Source organism: Lates calcarifer, linkage group LG14, assembly GCF_001640805.2.
Source record: "Lates calcarifer isolate ASB-BC8 linkage group LG14, TLL_Latcal_v3, whole genome shotgun sequence".
In the NCBI taxonomy this organism is placed as follows: Eukaryota; Metazoa; Chordata; class Actinopteri; family Centropomidae; genus Lates; species Lates calcarifer.
This window is the reverse complement of record NC_066846.1, coordinates 7,778,702-7,797,549: the sequence shown is the minus strand read 5'-3', so window position 1 is coordinate 7,797,549 and position 18,848 is coordinate 7,778,702.

Sequence of the window (18,848 nt, the reverse complement as noted above, 5' to 3'; positions counted from 1 at the left end):
TTCTTGAAGGTTGCTGATTCCAATTCTCAAATCAGATGGGAGAATGTTAGTGAGGAAAGCAAATGTTAATGCTCTCCAATCCCTAAACAACTACCACTGAGACCCCCTTAAGCAAAGTATTGAGAATAAATCCCTGTTTCTCAAGTGTTAAGTAAAGAGAAGACAGGAACAGGAACTCAGAAACATAACTTTTCTGACAAGGTGTTGTAATACATGTACACTCATCAAACTCTCCCCGGATGAATCAGCGTTTTAAAAATTCACCGGAAAGCTAAAATAATCAAAATCCATTGTTTCATATGATCATTTCGCAAAGTTTAATAACACAAGACAAGGGAGAGCGATACAAAAGAGGCAAGTTAATCATAAAACATGCAAAAAGGAAATCTGAGTTGATTTGTCTCCTTCTTTGCTCCATCAGTGCTGTCTTTAGTGACTCAGCTGCGATGCATCCAGTCACTTTCACTTCTGGAGCGCTTCATTGGGTACGTGTTACTGTGAGTGACATCTATGTTCCACCTCGGAAAATCTGAGTCGATGCATGCAGCCCCAAAACAAAGTCTCATCCTGACCCCTTTTGTATGCGCACGAATCCAAAGCATGATTTATGGAAGCTATAAGGAGTACAGGCTGCAAGAATCCTCTAACCTCAACACAAGTTATTTTGTTTGTTGTCAGGATGTGGTTGAAACATCATCTTCTGAGCCTAAAGATTTGGTATCGCGGTTGGCTAGGGCCGGGAGCCAGTGTTTTCAGAGAGGTTTTGTCCCAGAAAAAAAAAAAAAAAAAAAAAGCAAAAACTGCTCCAAAATTCAAACCCTTAAGAGACTAATCAGGAACAGGGTCAAAAATGTCATAACAATGGAACCTTCCAACAAAAGTAAAGCTCTCCACTTTGTGAAAACCCTCCTGGGATATTCACATCCAGTAAACTAAGAGCATAACTCGTTTAGCTTGGCCTGCCGCCCTTGTCAGTTAAGACTTCTAAAGCCAAAGCTTGGTGAGGGCTCATAGCAGAAGCAGCCTGATAATGTTACAATACAGAATGTTAATGTTTTTTTAACAAGAGCGAGTGACAGGCTGTATTATATCATGACAAAAAGATTGATGGACAGTTATTAGTGGGTACAAAGCACTTTGGTCAGCTCAACCCAAACCCAAAGAATTGCATTTTTGTTTCTTGAGGACATCTCCAATGAATTGTTTCAGGAAAATGAAAAATAGAAATTATTAAACTAATATTCATGTAAGTTTGCGCTCATTTTTCCTGCACCTCATGCTCTTGTGAACTTGTAAAACATGATATATTGTATATTTATGAGACCTTTTTTTATAATTCTGGGCTGCTATTGCAATTGTTTAGGAGATAGTGTTTAGATAGACAGCTTCACTTTGTTAACCGCAGCATATTTGGCTGGTGGGGGTTTGGAGGGACCAAACCTCAGCCAAGTGAACCTCTCAAACCTTGACCTTTGCCTCTTTAACGCCCACACTCTCTTGCTCACTCTCTCTCTCTCTATCTGCACACACACACACACACAAATATATTTACACACAGATGCACACCGAGAAACATTTTGCAGCGCCTGCCTCGTCCGCAAAAAATAAGAAAAATTCTCTGACACACATGAAGGGGAAGAGGTGATACAGTGCAACGTGTACACACACACACACACACACACACACACACGCCCACACATGGGGCACGTACACATGCACATACACTCCCTGGCCAAGTGACTGCACTGCTGAGGCCGTGACCCTCTGCACCCCCCCCCCAACCTCCCTCTCCTTCTCCACGATCTCCCAGGCTGTCTGTCTGGGGGCTGATAGAGGCAAAGGAGACGGGGGTCAGCGAAGGGCGTAGGGGGGCAGGAAGAGGACTGGTGATTAGGAATGGAGGGAGGGGGGGTGAACATACCCCTGACCCTCTGTCCCATTCCTGGCAGCCACCCTGCCGCTCCAGGGAAGAAAGAGGGAGAGAGGGAGGCCCTGCAAATATTTGTGGTGGATCCACACCCACAGACTAGATAGTGGACATCCACACGCACACACAGAGCTGGAATATTTGAAGGGCTTTGGCTCTGTGGTTGGCCAATCAGTCAGTCGGTCCACTACTTTGATCCAGACTGGAATAGTTCATTAACTATAGGATAGGTTGGCACAATATTTCATACAGACATTCATGGTACCCAGAGGCTGAATCCCACTGACTTTGATGACCCTCTGATTTTTCCTCTAGCGCCACCTTGAGCTTGACATTTGTGGTTTTAAGTGGTTGGACTGCTGAGAGGCATGTTAGCACACTGATGTTAGCATCTAGCTCAAAGCACTGCTATGTCTAAGTACAGCCTCACAGAGCTGCTAGCATGGCCGCAGACTCACAGTCTCATTATATATTGATTTGACCCTTTTAAAGTTTTGACAAGTTTCACTGACACTCTGAAGATAAACCATTAAATCCACATTTTTTTCTCACTCTCTTCTTGTCAAATGATGGCTAAAATTTTAACCCATGCAGTAAACTCTGATGATTTTTTTTTGGACAAATGTTCCCATATTTGTATTATATCACAGTAAAATCACATTGAGAACAGGAGCGTAGAGAATGAGCTAGTGACAGGACATGTTTTAACAAATGCAGATAAAGTCTTTTTAGCTTTACCTGCCAAAAGCAGTGATTTGCAAATCCTATTTTTGGCCACAAGCAGGTCACTTGAGCCTGCACCTGCACTTTTGCACCATTTCCGCCAAGTGGTTTTTCATCGATTTTGACGAAACGCTTTGCAAACGTGTACACCAGAAAAGTAAGATTCCCCCCCAAAAATGCATCACGTGACAATCATAAATCACCAATTTAGAAAAATTCCCCATTCTCACTACAATGAGAGACCAGGGTTTTTGAAAAGCTCGGTTCTCAGTGGTTATTAATGGAAGAACAAAACAGAGGAAGAAAAGGACATGTTTTCAGATTTATCTGCATCTATGTGGCTGAGTGACATCGAGTGACTGGGCTGAGCCAGCAACTCTGTACATGAGCGGTTGAGCGAGGCCGGATACAAGAACAAGTGAGCGAGTGAACAGTAGTAGTAGTGTGAACAGACGGGTGAGGAAATGGGGTGGCAGGCATTCAGTGGGGGAGCTTTAGAAACGCAGGTGCCTTAATTGTCCTCCAATAAAGCCTCTGCGAGTGGGCAAACCTGTGAATGAGTGTCTGTTAAAAAGAAGGATGAATGAGGCGCACGTGAATAAATGAATGAGTGAATGAGTGAATGAATGAGCAAACGAGTGCCTGGAAGAGTAAGCACTCTGTGGGGAAGCTGGAGGAGACTGTGGATTTGGGGGGGGGATAGGAAGAGGCAAGTGATGTGATGTATGGGAGGTAAAAAGGCCCAGAAGAGGAGGTGGTGGGGGTGAGCAGAGAGAGATGGCGAAGAAGCATTAGAGGGAAGGTGGATAAGAGAGAGAATGGGAGGAAGGAGGAGGGAGGTGGGGTGAGGGGGTGCAAAAATCAGGATAGAAGTGGGGAGTGCGGGGGTGAGGTGAGGGGTGGGGTGGGGTGGGGGGGTTTAGGCAGGCCCGTTTCAGACAATGTGACATGGCACACGCTATTAATTCTGGCTCAGCGGAGAGACCCTGCCTCGCCATCTGCTCAGGGTCAGGGGCGTTCGCTGGGGTCGGCGTCACATCCACCCCTCCTGCCCCTCCACCACCAACCCACCCACGTACACACACACACACACACACTTATACACACACATATAACACAGAAACCCCCCCCCCCTCTGTCCTCGCCTGGCAGACACCCAGCCAGGCCCGCGTGCATTTCCATAAAACAATTGCAAGCCAACCTGCTCCCGTGTCGGGTGGGTGGGGTTAAGAGGGGAGTGGAACGCCGGCTAGCCTCTCTTAACAATGGCCTGTCAGATGAAAAGGCCCTTGGTGAACTTGATATACATTACAAAAGAGCCACACCACGGTAGGCCCCGGGCCCAGCCTCACCGACCTGCGGTTGAATTTGAGCTTGGCGTTCGTTCGTTTGTTTGCAGTTTGCACCCACCCCAACCCCACCTCCTTCCTCTTAACCCCACTGAAATTGCATACACACACACACACACACACACACACACACGTGCGCGTGGCAGGCTGGTGTTAGGTAGTGGTGGAGGTGGTTGTGGTGATGTGTCTCATGTTTGCTTAGAAAAGAAGCTAAAAGAAGTGTTGGAGGTATGGTTTTTACTGATGAAACAAATAGTTAATTCATTAGTTGAACAATTATTTTTTGGGTGGAAGAAGTATCAGATCTTTTACTTAAGTAAATGTAACACTAATAAAATGTATAAATACTGCATTCAAAACGCAATTTAAATGTATATGAGTTTTAAAAATGCTTATTACTGGATTATTATTTCTGATGCATTAATATAAGAGTTTTAATGTTGGAGAGGGAGCTAATATTAACTACTTCATTAGTATTGGATATTCTGTAATAGTACATTTTTATAAACTGATTATCAGCTGTTTTGTATGAAAAATGTACTTCCCACAACTGTCCTGTTCTGATTTTGACTTAAAAAAGAGAGAGCCTAAATGCATATAGTAATTTCCAGTCATGTCATAATTAACACGGTGGTTAAGTGCGTCTTCTACGACCATAGAACAGTGCAGTAATAAGAAGAATGTTTCCACTTGAAAACAGAGAAGCTCCTGTTCCCTAAGAAAGCCATTGCGTGCAAGAGCTGGCAAAGCTACAAGATTTTGGGTCACTAATTCTGTTGATGCTTAAAAGCGGGATTAGCACTAAAACAAGAGAAGATCAGACGGCTGGAAGAGGTATCAATGTGTCAACTCATGACTTCCTGTCTTCCACTAACCCTGTCCCTTTATCATTCTGTCTGACCTAACCAAACCATCCATCCATTTCTCCCTCGCTGCCTCAGCTTTTATCTCAAACAAAAGAAAACTTGATTTCTTTGACCTCCTGTTTGTGTGTGCATTTATCAACCAGGCATGTAGATGGGTGAGGAGTTTAAGTCCCTCCTGTGCCACCATCACCACCCCCTGAGCTAAATCCCTTAATCTGCTCTCGGACACGTCTGGAGGGCAAAACAAACAAATAGGATCCCACACCCTTGTCCCCCTCCTTCTTCCTACCACCAACTCCACACACACACACACATACACATACATACAGACCCCCCCTGAGACCCCCCCGAGCCCCATCACCGAGCATGACATCACTGAGAGGAGAGGGTGACATTAACCCTCTCAAGGTTAATGAAGTGAGGTTGTGACCGCAAAGCTGGCAATTCAAATCACGACAGCGAACGTCTGGAAAAATCCTCACAAGCTGCACTGAGACAGAACATTGTCCCCTTCTTTCTTTGTCAAGCCTGCAACACGATCAAATATTTCTACAACCCTTTCCCTAATGAGGTGAGACAATGATGCGATTCTAGGTTTTCTCCAGTAGCTGCTGTGATAAAAGTTAAGGACATATCACTATTTCTGGAGCCACACAAGTTTTAAATGACATAATCACAGCGCTTGATGAAAAACGACACTGTGCTGGCCTCCTTGTTGATCTAAGCAAAGCATTTAAAGCAGTCAATCATACTTGTCTCCTTCACATACTTTGGTTATTTAGTCATTGACACTGCAGTCTTCTGGTTTAGAAACTACCTCATTGATGGATTTCACCTTGTACTTGCTGTTATCTGATTTCTTTTCTTTTCAGTCATTAATATCCAGTCTACAAGCTGATTTATACCCATCACTAACTGATCTGAATCTGGTACTGAATGCAAAAAAGAAAAAAACTAAGAAAAATTTGTCTTTTTTCCTCCAAATATTAGTTTGCAGTTAGCAAATAATTGTGGTCACACTGACCACAGCCTTTCCTTGTAAAGTGTAATATTTTGTTGACCCATCTATCCACCTCGACCTCCTCCCTAAACCAACTTGGTCTTTTTATAACAACATAACCTTACTTTCTCCTTTGCTCCCCGTCAATTAGTATGGCTGCTAGAGAGTGCTGTCACTTGAATGCAGGAGGACAGTCTTGTATTTATTGATGGTGTATTGTTTACTTTATTAATGAGACGTAAAGGCGTTCCTCTGGGGTCTATTCTGGGGCCTCTGCTGTTCTCTCTATACACTAACTGTCCCTATGTAAAAAAAAATCTGTACATCATATTTATGCAGATGATACAATTTTGTATACAGTAGCTTCTTAGTTATTTGTTAATATCCAATATAAAGGCCAGAACTCAGCTCTTGAGTTTGTTCTGATCTTAAATTTCTCCACCACTGACTGTACCTGCGATAATTAGAGTAGCGTAGATCCTTTTTAACTTGGCCTTTATCCCATATTGTTGTGTTAAAATTTTATTTAATTCTGTTTTAATGCCTGTTTTTTAATGTCCGTTTTTCACCATTTTTCCTAATGTTGTATTTGCAGTAAGAAAGTGAGCTGCTCTCATTGGACCACCCTGTATACAGGATAAATAAATGAATGAAAGTAGAGAAAAAAAAAACACTGAACATCAATCAGTGGCCTGTAAGCTTGTTAGACGTCTTCTCTTGTATGCACGCGTTCATATGTCCTCCTAAATGTGCGTCAGGTGGCCTGAATGAGGTTTACTGGCCATTAAATTGAAAGTGTGTGTGTGGAGTGTGTGTGTGTGTGTGTGTGTGTGTGTGGGAGGGGTTGTTCCTGCAGAAGGTCAAAGTTCAAAGGTCAGGAGATCAACGTGGGGCAGTGTCGTGAACAGCAGCTGGTTCGTCAACTGATGACCTTGAGGGAAAAAGGAAGGGGAGGGGGGAGCGGGGAGCGAGACCAAACCTCACTGATCTAAGAACAAAACCACTCCAAAAGTTAAAAGTTGGTAGACACAGACAGGGGGTGAGTCAAAACATCTTTTGAGGCCAACAGAAAAATGTGTATCTATTTATATATGTGTCTCCGTTGTCTGCGCTCAATCCGGCCTCACCCTCTCCTTCCCCCTTCTTCTGCCTATAAACCAACCTTATTACCTTTAAATAAAAACCATCTTCTCGCCCCCCCCCCCTTCTCTTTTTCTTTCCATTCATTTTTAGCCTCTTCCTCCCTTCGCTGCGGGTTACCTCTGACTCCTGACTGGGTGGGAGCCGAGATGGGCCAAAACGATGATGTCACTGCTGTTATTTTCAAGAGGGCTGAGCTCATTGGCTGAAACCACAGAGGAGCTGGCATCCAAGTGTCAGGGAACAAGCGGCTGGGGTTGCTAGTGGCCTGGCGCTGGCTTTTGTTCGCATTACATCTGGGGAAAGGATCTGGGACAAGTTGTGGTAGCCTCTCTATCAATCTATTACTCCTCTATCTATTAGTCTTCAGGGTTGTAAATGAGTAGGGAGTCATTAAAAGAGAAAAAGAGTCATTAAAAGATGGGGACATGAGGAAAAAGAAAGACAAAAAGCGACACCAAGACCGCAACAGACAGCGAGAATAAATAACAGTGCTTTTCACATTTTAGAGTCTGGCTCAAAGGCCTCAAGGAGCAGATATGGGAGTGTGGAGGCCAGCAGCCACACGCTAGTTGACCATGACATGGAAAGAGTGACACGACTGTGCAAGATGTGCCAGAGGACTGATAAAACACCAAGTGCTCCTCCTACGATTCCAGTTTCAACTCGTCGCTGTAGCGGTTCCTGTTGACTGAATGATGAGGGAAAAATCCACTCTGACACAGTTGAAGGTTGTCAAAAACAAAGTAAAGGAACATTTGTTAATAGTTTGGTGCAGTAAATTTCCTACATCAACAGATAACGTCACTTCACAGCACGTCAACTCACATCACAATATTTCTATTTCAGTTTAAATGAAGTTTTCTCATCAGGGACTGTATGGAAATTACTGGGGTGGAGAGGATGGCAGAATCTTATATTTAATTTTATTTTTTAAATAAAATAAAATAATCACAGCCCTCTGCAGCATTAATAATATTTCCTCAAAATATTATTATATAATAATGATAATAATATATGATATATGATGATAATATATCATAATAGTATTTTTGCAGAACACATAAAATTGTGACTGATCCAGCCATTATCTAACGAGCAGCAAAACACATGTGATGCTGATGTTACAGTCTAACTTTAAAGGACAAATCTAACTGAAGTATCACTTTATGATTCAATACAGAAAAAAAGTGACAGTGGGTGTGTGTCTCTGGAATTAATACTTTGATGAATTAAATTAATACATGTCCATTCTTTCTTTCTCTGTTTTTCTCCTGTTACTTGCTTTGATTACTCTACCTGTACCTGCATTTCCTCTGCCCATTCGCTTTGGGTTTACAAAGGCATTCTGGGAAATGTAGGAGATCAAATATTCAAGCTAACTTGAAGATTAATGATACATTTTGAGCCTTAGCTTTTAAGACAAATAGTAAAAATCAGTAAAGTTAAAGTAGAATAATGCCTGGAAACCACTGAGCGTCACAGATGATTGTTATTGATTTCAGGGTGGAGTTTTCCTTTACTGTAAAGGAGAACAGTTTTGTGTTAATCTAATGCAAACATCCTAAATTAAATTATATACACATCAATTTGTAGAACGTGAGTTGGTGGAAGTCAGGCCCATTGTGTCTGACGTGTATACACATGGTGGCTGCCAAGGAAACTCTCAGATACACACACATACACACACTTGTCGACACAATGTATGTCTATAGCCAAACACACATAAATACATACAGGGTACATAGAGGCCACTAGATAGAAATACAGATGAGGTGATTTTATACTCTCTGGCCTTTCAATAAACGTATCTGTGTGTGTATTAATGCCTCACATCAGTGTGCCAGTCAGGCTATCTGTGTGTGTGTTTGCTTGCCTGTATCTGTGTGTGTGTGTGTGTGTTCGTGAGGGTCAGTCTGGGCAGCAGTCCAGACTGCTAAGAAGAAAAGGAGTGAGTTTCATCACAGGAGGTGGGTCTGGGCGCTGTGCCAATCAGCCTCACACACACACACACACACACACACACACACAGACAAACAGAGCCTGAGGCAGTGGCCCTGTGCTGTTGATGCCCGCAGGCAGGCCTGACCACTCGCTGCCCCCGCAGACACACCGAGGACACAGAGAGAGCTGGGGAGGGGAGGATAGAGCGAGACGAGAGGGGAGGGAAACAGAGGGAAGAACTGCGGGGGAGAGCAGAGAGAGGACAAGCTGATAAGGTGGAGACTGAGAGAGACACGGAAACAGAGGCTGATAATGATAGATGGAGGAAAACAGAGGGAGAAAGAGAGAATGAGGTGTCAGGAGAGGAGGGAAGATTGGGGAAGGGGAAAAGATGGCTAAAACAAATGGAAAAAAGGGAAATGGGATGATTGGGGTGGGATATAAGTAGGTGTGTTTGTTGTGGAAGGTGCAGCGAGGGGTCCAGACATGTGGAGGAGGGGGCGGTTGGTGGGGTGGGGGGGTGGGGTTGAGGGGAAGAATAGGGAGAAAAGGAGTGGAAAAGCAGTGGAAAGTGTTTTTGAAAAAGGAAAGGGGGGCCATAGACTGACAAGGGGTTTAGGGATAGTGGAAAAGGGATAAGATAAAGGAGTGCAGGCAGGAGACGTGTGTGTGTGAGAGTGTGTGTGTGTGTGTGCTTGAGAGGCAGAGAGGGGAGAAGAAAGGGTGAGACAAAGTGTGCTATACGTTAGTGGTTTGACAACATACTTTGCACCCTTTAATTGAACTGATGGAGAGATGAGAGAACTTGTATGCAAAAAAAAGAGAGACAGATGAGGCAGGAAATTAGGAAGAAAAAGAAACAGGAGGAGGATGGGATGTTAAGAGCCTGACAGAGTGGAAAAATAGAGATATTGGAAGCACAGAAATAATTTATAAAAAGAGCTGGATGTAAGAGACACGTCTTCATTGCATAAACATTTTGTAAAAATCCAACATCCACAGAGTCGTCGAGAAACACCCGACAGGCTTAGAGAACTGTATACCTTTTCACAAAAGTGAGCACTGTGTACACATGCATTGCAAATTATGGTAGCATCATGTTTTATGAATGATTGTCGCTTGCAAATTGCACATAAATTTGCAAGTGCTGCAGGTCTACTCTCCTCATGATGCACGGGTCGCTAGTATTGAGTTCGTTTTGATTCATGAAACGTGTCAAAATTAACGAGTTAGAAAATGATCTCGTGTTGCAAATTCTGCAAAATGGGAAAGAGGACCTGTCAGACGAAGAAGCATGGTCACTGGCTCAAACTCACAGAGTGAATATCCATCTGAAATTATTACAGTATAAATGAATAAGCAGACATATATCACTTCATCTTAGTTGCATTATTTGACTCTAATATTCCAGACACACGCATTAAGTGAAAATTGTAAGGATTCGTGTGCTTTAAAAATAATCTCTTAGTAACAGCCCTGGGGGGAAGAAATTACAGATACGTAAAGCTGCTAGTATCAAAATATTTACATTATCAGTGGATCAAATAATTATGTTTAATGTGAATGAGGTGGCTCGTAGTGAGGAACCTGAACCCACTGTTTAAATGTCTTTCAGTGTATTTTGGTTTTAAAGCCCACAACTTGACTTCCACGGCTCTAACCAGTGTCATTTTCGTCAGTAGGAGGCAGCCATTTTAAGCAAAAAAGCTTTAAAAATCGACTGTACACTACTTGCTCAGCACCAGACACACACACACACACACACACACGCATTAGCGACTAGCTGGGGAACATAGCAGTTAGTGACTAAAGAGCAAGATATTTCCCTGAGAAATCTGTGAAGATTAAACAGGTAAAAGAGAGTGAATATTGGACTTGCATTTGCCAGGTGGGCAGGAACATGACATGAAGCAAAACACTGTGTTGATGGGTAATGGAAAAACAATAGTGACAAGGCACTAACTTCTATATATCATATACTGTATACTGGAGGGTGTTTTGATTGTAATTTTTTGTAATGTCTGAGCGTGTGCCTCAGTAATTTTGGGCAAAATTCAACATATAAACAATATAAATAAGCTTCATAAAGGCACCACGGATCAGTAAACACAGGAAAAATAGTGAAAAAAGACAGCAAGAGAAATGTTTGGCATGAGGAGGTTTGAACTCCCAACAAGGTCATCACTGTTATCTTAACAGCACTGAGTGTCAAGTGTAGCTTTTGTTTTGTTGTTGCTCTGCTGTTGCTTTCACTCCTCTTCTCTCCAGTACAGGCAGGCAGAGAGGGGTGTGAGAGATACAGCGAGACAGGCAGGCTGAGAGAGAGAGACAGAAAGAGTGAGACAGAGGAAGAGAAAGAAAGAACGTCTGTGTTGGTGCCAGATTGAGGTATAGGGTTTCCTGAGACTTGTTTTCCTGACTTAGCCATTCTGTAAGCCCTCCATCTACTTCCCCTGAATATCCCTTGTTACACACACGCACACACACACACACACAAACACACACACTCATACGCACACGCACACACACACCTCGCCTCTCCTCAAATCACACTACATATCGCAGGAGATAGAGGCTTTTGGAAAACTGAGCCCAGTTCCCTTGGGCTAAACTTGTGCTCCGGTTACACCACCACGTTCCAGAGCGCAATTCCTCAGTGTTGGGCTGAGTTTACTTAGGCAGACGCCTCTCTCCTCAAAATGCTGCACAATCACCCCCAGAGCACTTAATCTCTGTTATTGGAACTCTGCCCCATCAGTCCCCTTCCATCTAAATATTATTGGAGGCAGAGATAATAAAAAGTTGCAATAAATATGTGAAATAACACTGGGAGAGAACAGCAAGTCCACTTCCTTAGCAGTTTACACTTGAAATGAATGTGTTAATATGTGAAGTGTGGATATGTAACCACTGGCTCAAAGGAATTGCTTATAAAAGTAAGGTTCTCCCCTCAGAATCCAATGTAAAGTGTTAAATGTAGTGTTTTGATGTGACTGACATTGAAAAGTCAATAAAAGGTTACTGTACTTCAGAGCAAGGACGCGTTTTATCTTGAAGCCATTAAAGATCCATCAGCTTGGCCATCATGTTAAATTGTCTGTGGTCCATTTATGGTTGATCTGATTGCTCGCTCTAAAAGATGGCTGAGAGTCAAAAGATGCATCATCTTTATGCAGCAGTCACATGGCTTTCACTGGAAAAGCAACAACTGGAACTGCAGGAACAATAACTGTAGACACAAAAAATGTGCTGCAAAGAACACAGTGTTATGTAATAAACCACAACTCATCTTAAGGCAACATATTTCTATACTTATGTGTTACTTCATAGCACTCTAAATGAGTGGTTCCCAACCATTTAGGCTTGCGGCAAACAAAACAATATGTTTATGATTTGTTCCCACAGTGGATTCATTTTGAAAAACAATCAAATATTTTACAAGAAGATAACATAGAGAAAAGCCTTAAAATAATCACAATTAATGTAGCAGACTGAACCCTTTAGGGATATTTCCCTAATTCCTAACCCGCATATCATCTTGTGATCCCTCAGCTTTATTCTGGAGCTGTTTCTTGAATATAAGATTGGTAGCAATTGATCTAAATGACTGTACGCAAAAATATAATAAAGTCATTGTCTTGTGAGTCACAACTAAGTCCCAAGTCTTGGCTATGAACTCCCAACTCAAGTGCAAAGTCCAAGTCTTAAACTTTGTGCCAATGATGTTGTTTGAACTCTCACCACTTTCAGGGAACTGAGTAGTTAAATTTGTCTGGGTGTGCAAGACCTTACAGATAACCCTTTTCCACCAACATGGAACAGGTTCTGTTGCAAGCTGAAAAGTTGGTTTCCGGCTGGTACCAAAAAATAGTAATAGTTTCCAAGTGTGAAGTATGACGGCATCAGTGGGCATGTCATTCTATAGGTTGGACAGAGTTACAGTGTGCAACGTCCTCTGGTGATCATGCATCCTTGATTACAATGGCTTTGCTCAAAACTGGTGGAAATATGGGCTGGTTTGCTAGAGAACACAAAGGTTCCAAGAGTCTTTAACAGAGCTGTAAGTATTAAACACTGGTCCACAATAGGTGCACCAGTAGTTCTAGTGGCACCTAAAGGACCCAACACTCTTAAGGCCCCATCAAATCAGCAATGAATTCCTGTACGATATATGTCTGACAGTTCATATTTCCAGATTTCAGATGTACAAATGCTGTTATTGCTGCAAAAACAAGACCTAAATTGCAATAAATTGGAATCATCCTTTAAGAAGTCCACGTAGATGTACTAGAACAGAAATACTTTGGATAATTAGTTTCAGTCCTCGCTGTCTGTGGTGTATGTGATATGTTTCACACTACATACTGTTGGTAGCAGGAGGGAGCCAGACATCACTGTGCAGTAGTGTGCATTAGGAATCCAGAAGCCACAAGTACAAGTTGGTTTTCCTTCTCTCTTGTCTTCCCCTCCTCACCCCCCAAGCCAAACCACTCTTTCTGATACCTCAGCCTCTGTCCAAATGATTCATTCAACCATCCACCCACTAAAGAAACACTGAAACAAAGAGCGAACGCAACATAAAACAGCCTATACTTTTCCGACCACATGCCTTCGCGCACAAGCGAGCAAACCCCCACACACACATATTGTATCATGCACCCGCTTGCATGCCCACAATATGAAACAAAAAGAAAGACACATATTTACTCATCCAGATACACAGCAAATACACACATACCAAAGTACACACAATTGTGTTCATCATATTTCACATCATTCCATCTCCATTCGTCTTTTCCTGCACCGAAGCCCAAAGGCAACACCATTCCTGCCACCACAGGTCCCGGACCACTTCCAGAGCCGACCTGGGATGACATCATTCCTCTGTCCCCCCCCTCGCTCTCCGTCTCTCCCCCCTCTGCACCCATCCTACTCCAACAAAGGGCTGAGTTCCAACACAAATCATCCAACCCTGTCCTTAATGACAGGGTAGAGCTAAGTGATGCCAGGGGGCAGGAGAGCTGGAGGTACTTTGGTCTGGGATGCTGCCCGTTCAGGATTCCTCCCTGAAACATGTGGTTTGTTCTCTCTCTCTCTCTGAATGGAGCAGGAAAGAAGGGATGGATGGATGAGGGGAGCAGGGAGCAGGGAAAAGGGAGACCACAAAGTAAGCTCATTGCCCAAAGGGAGAGATCATTTGTAGCTCAGGTGGGATATGATTCTGCTTTCATCTCGGGGTGGCTTTCTTCTGTAAATGGCATTAAATAGCAGAAGTATACCCTTTGGACAGAATATGAGGATGAGGTTTACGCGTGCAATTCAATCGTTTTTGCAAATTTCCTACTGACATCAGTGCATATGGGTGCTATTTAATCCTGTGGTTAGGTTTAGGGTTATGCACATGACATGACCAAGGTTTATTTTTGACCCTCCATTGCACGTACAGCTGAGGCAAACAAATGTAGGAAATAATGAAGTTCTTGAGCAGTTGTGGAAAGAAAATCCTTTCCAATGTTTTAAAGCTATTGAAAAGGATACAACATTACCATTTCCACAATCTTAACTTAAAATTGATGGTGCTGTTCTCAGTGGCTAAGATATCATGAAAACAATCAGAAATTGTGTTTGAGTCTTTTGAGGGGAAGGTCAACTTACATCTCAAGTCATTAAGAACAAGTCCAAGTAAGGTCAGAAGTCTTGTGACAGATGACAAGTCCAAGCCAAGTAATTTGATTCCAAATCAAGTCCAAATTAAGTCTAAATTCTTAAATACAGTGTCAAGTCTGTCATAGTAAGTTTCAAGTCAAGTCTCAAGTCATGTGAGACAAACCCATGTGAATTTCAATGTTGTGAGAGCAAGTCTCAAGTCTAGTCCAATCCAAGTAACTTGAGTCCAAGTCAAGTCCAAAGGTTTGTGATTAAGGTTAGTATTAAATCAAATCTGTCACACAAAGTCTCAAGTCAAATCTACGTTACTTAAGAACAAGTCAAGGTCAAGTCACAAGTTACTGGTGACAAGACACAAGTAATTTGAACAAGTCCGAGTCAGACTTTAAGTCTTGTGTCTCAAGTCTTGTAATGGTGACAGCCTCAAGTTAAGCCTCAAGTCCTCATGAACAGACTTTAAATCTCATTTCCTGACAGACGAGTAATGCAGACCATTTTGGGATTTTACAAACCTGACACTCAAATGTTTTGACATTCAAGTTGCAGATGTGGCCAAGTCTTTAGGGAACGAAGTCTCACAGCAGTCAGGTCCAAGTTAAGTCCTCATTTTTGTGACTTGAATTTATTTGCCTCATTTTCCCAGATCTGTGAGCAATAATGTGAAACATATCAGTAAGTTTTGTTTTTAGATATTCCACAGAAGTTACTGAAATAACTTTGCATGTTAGTCATCAGCAAAAAAAATCCAAAAGTCGTTCCAAAATACAAGTGATTCCTCATGGATTTTCCTCTTAAGAGCCTTAAGGATTTTTTGACTACGTGACGCAGGTAAATGCATTGAACAGATACAGTAGTTTCCCCGCCTAGGCAAAAATACAGATTACCAGCCTTGCTCATAATCAGGACAATCACGTTGTGTCAAATCTGCTCTAGCGCTCAGAGAGATCCTGGTCTCTGTTTGATATTAGCCACATGTGAGCTCCCCTGCCTGGTGCTGTGCTGTAAACCTGTCATTGTTCTGGGTCAGCTCCCTAAGGATGTCCTTAAGGCCCTCCGCCACACACACAAACACACTGCAACAGGATTCCTCCTCTTCCTCCTCCTCCTCCTCCTCCTCCTCCTCCTCGTTGGGGAGTGGGCCAAAAGCGGACAGCCTGTGTTCCGTCAAGGCGTCCAAAATTCCATGACTTTCCCAGAATTCCCGTCCCGAGCCAAGTCATATATTCTGTTGTCATCCACAAGGCCCTAATGAAAACCCACGAGGAACACAGAGGGAGATTGTGTCAGCTCACCCACACGCCATTTACACTAAAAGGAAAATACACACCACTGTAGATGCTAATTATCTATTAAAACAATTCCATTCTATACAGCTGCTGATGTGCCATAGGATATATGTTTGACTTACTGAATTAATTTTCTCTGCGTGTAAACCACTAATAACAGGATACAGTTCATCTTGAAGCATTAAAATAGCAGGGCATTGTGAGTATTTTCAACACTGTGAATCACTCAGCCCACTTGCACATAGAGTCCAACTAAAACAAGACTCTGTATGTCACATTAGATCATAATATTACACATTTCTATCAGTCTTTATTGCATTACACGCTGTTAAACAGCTCTGTGAAACTGCATACCTTCTGTATTGTTCACTACAATATAATTTTTAAATGCTGTCTCGGGGTTAAACTGTTTATTTTGATAAAGTCCCTCAGACTGAGGGGGAGTAAAGCGCCGTGCCAGGAAATATGAATGAAAACTGGCCCACCGGGTATAAAAAAGCGGTTTAAAAGAGCTTTCCATGGTTTTTTAATGTAAGCGATGGCTTTGATAGGCCGCAGACTTATTTTCACGAATGAACGTGTCAAGTATTAAGGTGCCTTATAAATCACTCTCCCTCACTTTCTGCGCCCCTCTTTTCTTAGCCTTTCTGAGAGGTTTGGAAGAACAGCATGATTGCCTACAGCAGCTGGCCCTCTTTGTCAGTAGCTTTGCCTAAATCAACAGTTCCCCTGCTGTTTTAGTGCATAAGAAATTTTTAAGATTATAATGGGACTGTAAAACGGAAACCTGCTATATAACGTGATTGACGGCAGAGGCTCGCACAGGCTCAGACAGCGGTGCTGTAATGGTGTATGTTTAGGATATGTGACAATAATATTTCAATCAGTGTGTACGTATGCGTGTGTGTGGTTGTCTGTTAATCAAACAGTTCTGAGTTAAATGCAATTGTGGTTTTCAACATTTTGGTTCCATAGAATCAGTGGAACATGGGACAACACGTTAAAAGAGGAAAAGATGGGTCTGCATGATGAGGTCTGTCCATAACAAAGATTTTCCTCTCCATTGAAAAAAAAAAAGAAGATGGAGGAAATAATAACTTTTTTCCAACCTTAAACTCCAACTAATTGCTTAAACATTTCCTCTACAGATCCATATGTGGACACGGGCCAAGAGACAGGATTTTGGCACATGTGAGAATTTCCTACTCATCTCATTCAGAGGTGTTGCTTAATCACATTCACTGCCGTGAAGAGAGAAGGCCCCATTGAGTTTAAGCAGTAGAGACACTTGTTCTTCCTTTTATTTTAGCATGTTTCTGTCAGCTTTTTTATGTTCTTGTTTACTGAATGTAGTTGTATCTCTTCCCACTGACGACACATCTGGTGATTTAAGTTCTCACCTTGCTGCTGTTATATGATAACTAGTGGGGTGTAACGATTGTCTTAAGGCACGGTTCGGTTCAAACTGTGATTTTTTGAAGCATGGTTCAGTGGTTCAGTGGTTCAGTTCATATCTCCTTTGTGGAGGAGGGGGCAAAATTCAGTCTTAGTTTCAGTCTCGGTTTCAGAATTATTACATCCCTAATGTTAATGTGAGAATGCTAACTTAAGGGATCCCCAAAGTTAAGCAAGGATTTCTCAACACCAGTCTCATTTAAAGAAAGAAATGAGAATTGCGCTAATTACTACAATATTGTGAAAATTACTATGTTACGAATGTTAACTCTTAATTACTAGATGAATGTTTCAGCTAAAAACAGACTCTAAGAGGCAGAAACCACATGACATGTTTTCACACATGCTTTGCTGGGTGGCCAAGTTACTAGACATACTGTTTATAACTTAAACTTCCTGTGAGAATCTAATTTACACACACAAATAGTAGACAAACCATCATTGCATCATCTGCCCTTTACCATTGGCTCTCTGTGCACGCGGCTTCAACTACGAACCAACACGCCACAGCAATGAGCTGCAATGCCTTCACGACTGGGCAGCATAGATGCAACCTAAAACAAACCATAATTATCTATTTGTGGTCCTGCTTTGGGCAAATATGAACATAATACAAAAGTGTGCACACACAACGAGTTCCAGTAAGTTCCACAACCACAGTTTAGTCTCTAGGGTGATACTGGGTTCCTCTTAGCTGAACTTCTTTGCTTTTTTTCCCTGAATGACACATGCGCACACATGCACGCTCAGCTCACGCACGCACTAACTGTAACACTAGCTCACTCCAGACCACACTGTCACTGGGGCAGCTTGCCTCGCCTGCCTGCTGCGAGCCTGGCCGGTGCCTTTTTTCCTAGACGCTGCTTCAGACTTATACTATCTGTTTCCACAGCCGTGCGCCTGCTGACCCAAGAATGTGGACAGTGCTCTGGTACATTGTTTTACAAGGCTAAGCAGTGTATTTGAGATGTGAAATGTAGACTCTTGCTTGTTTGGTGGGAGAAAACCAACGGTGCGTGTGTTTGCTCTTGTGTGCGTGTGTGCTGAATTTGTTTTTGAGTGATAATCTGCGATATTCTTGTTATTTTCACTTTTGGTGACGTCTTTGATCAAACAGACAGAGTGCAGATTATGGCGCTGAGTAGATCTTGTACCCCTGCATATGTATTCCAGAGAAATTATAAAAATTAAAGTTCACCTATTCTCTATGGAATTAGGTTTTGAAGGATCCAGTTTTAGACCTTGAAGGGGAACTCCACCAATTTTACACATCAAAGTCTGTTTTCTGGTTTTGGAGTGTACTATTACATATGCATAATAATAAAAACTTGTATAAATCCTGACGTCACTCCACTGGGAGCTGCACAAAATCAAATGAATTGCCTTGAGTAATGTCACTTGAGTGACCACAAGTTTGAAAGTGAAAAAAACTAGGAGTGAGGTTACCAGACCTCTGTTGCCTGCTCCTCATATCTGTTCGAGGATAGCGGC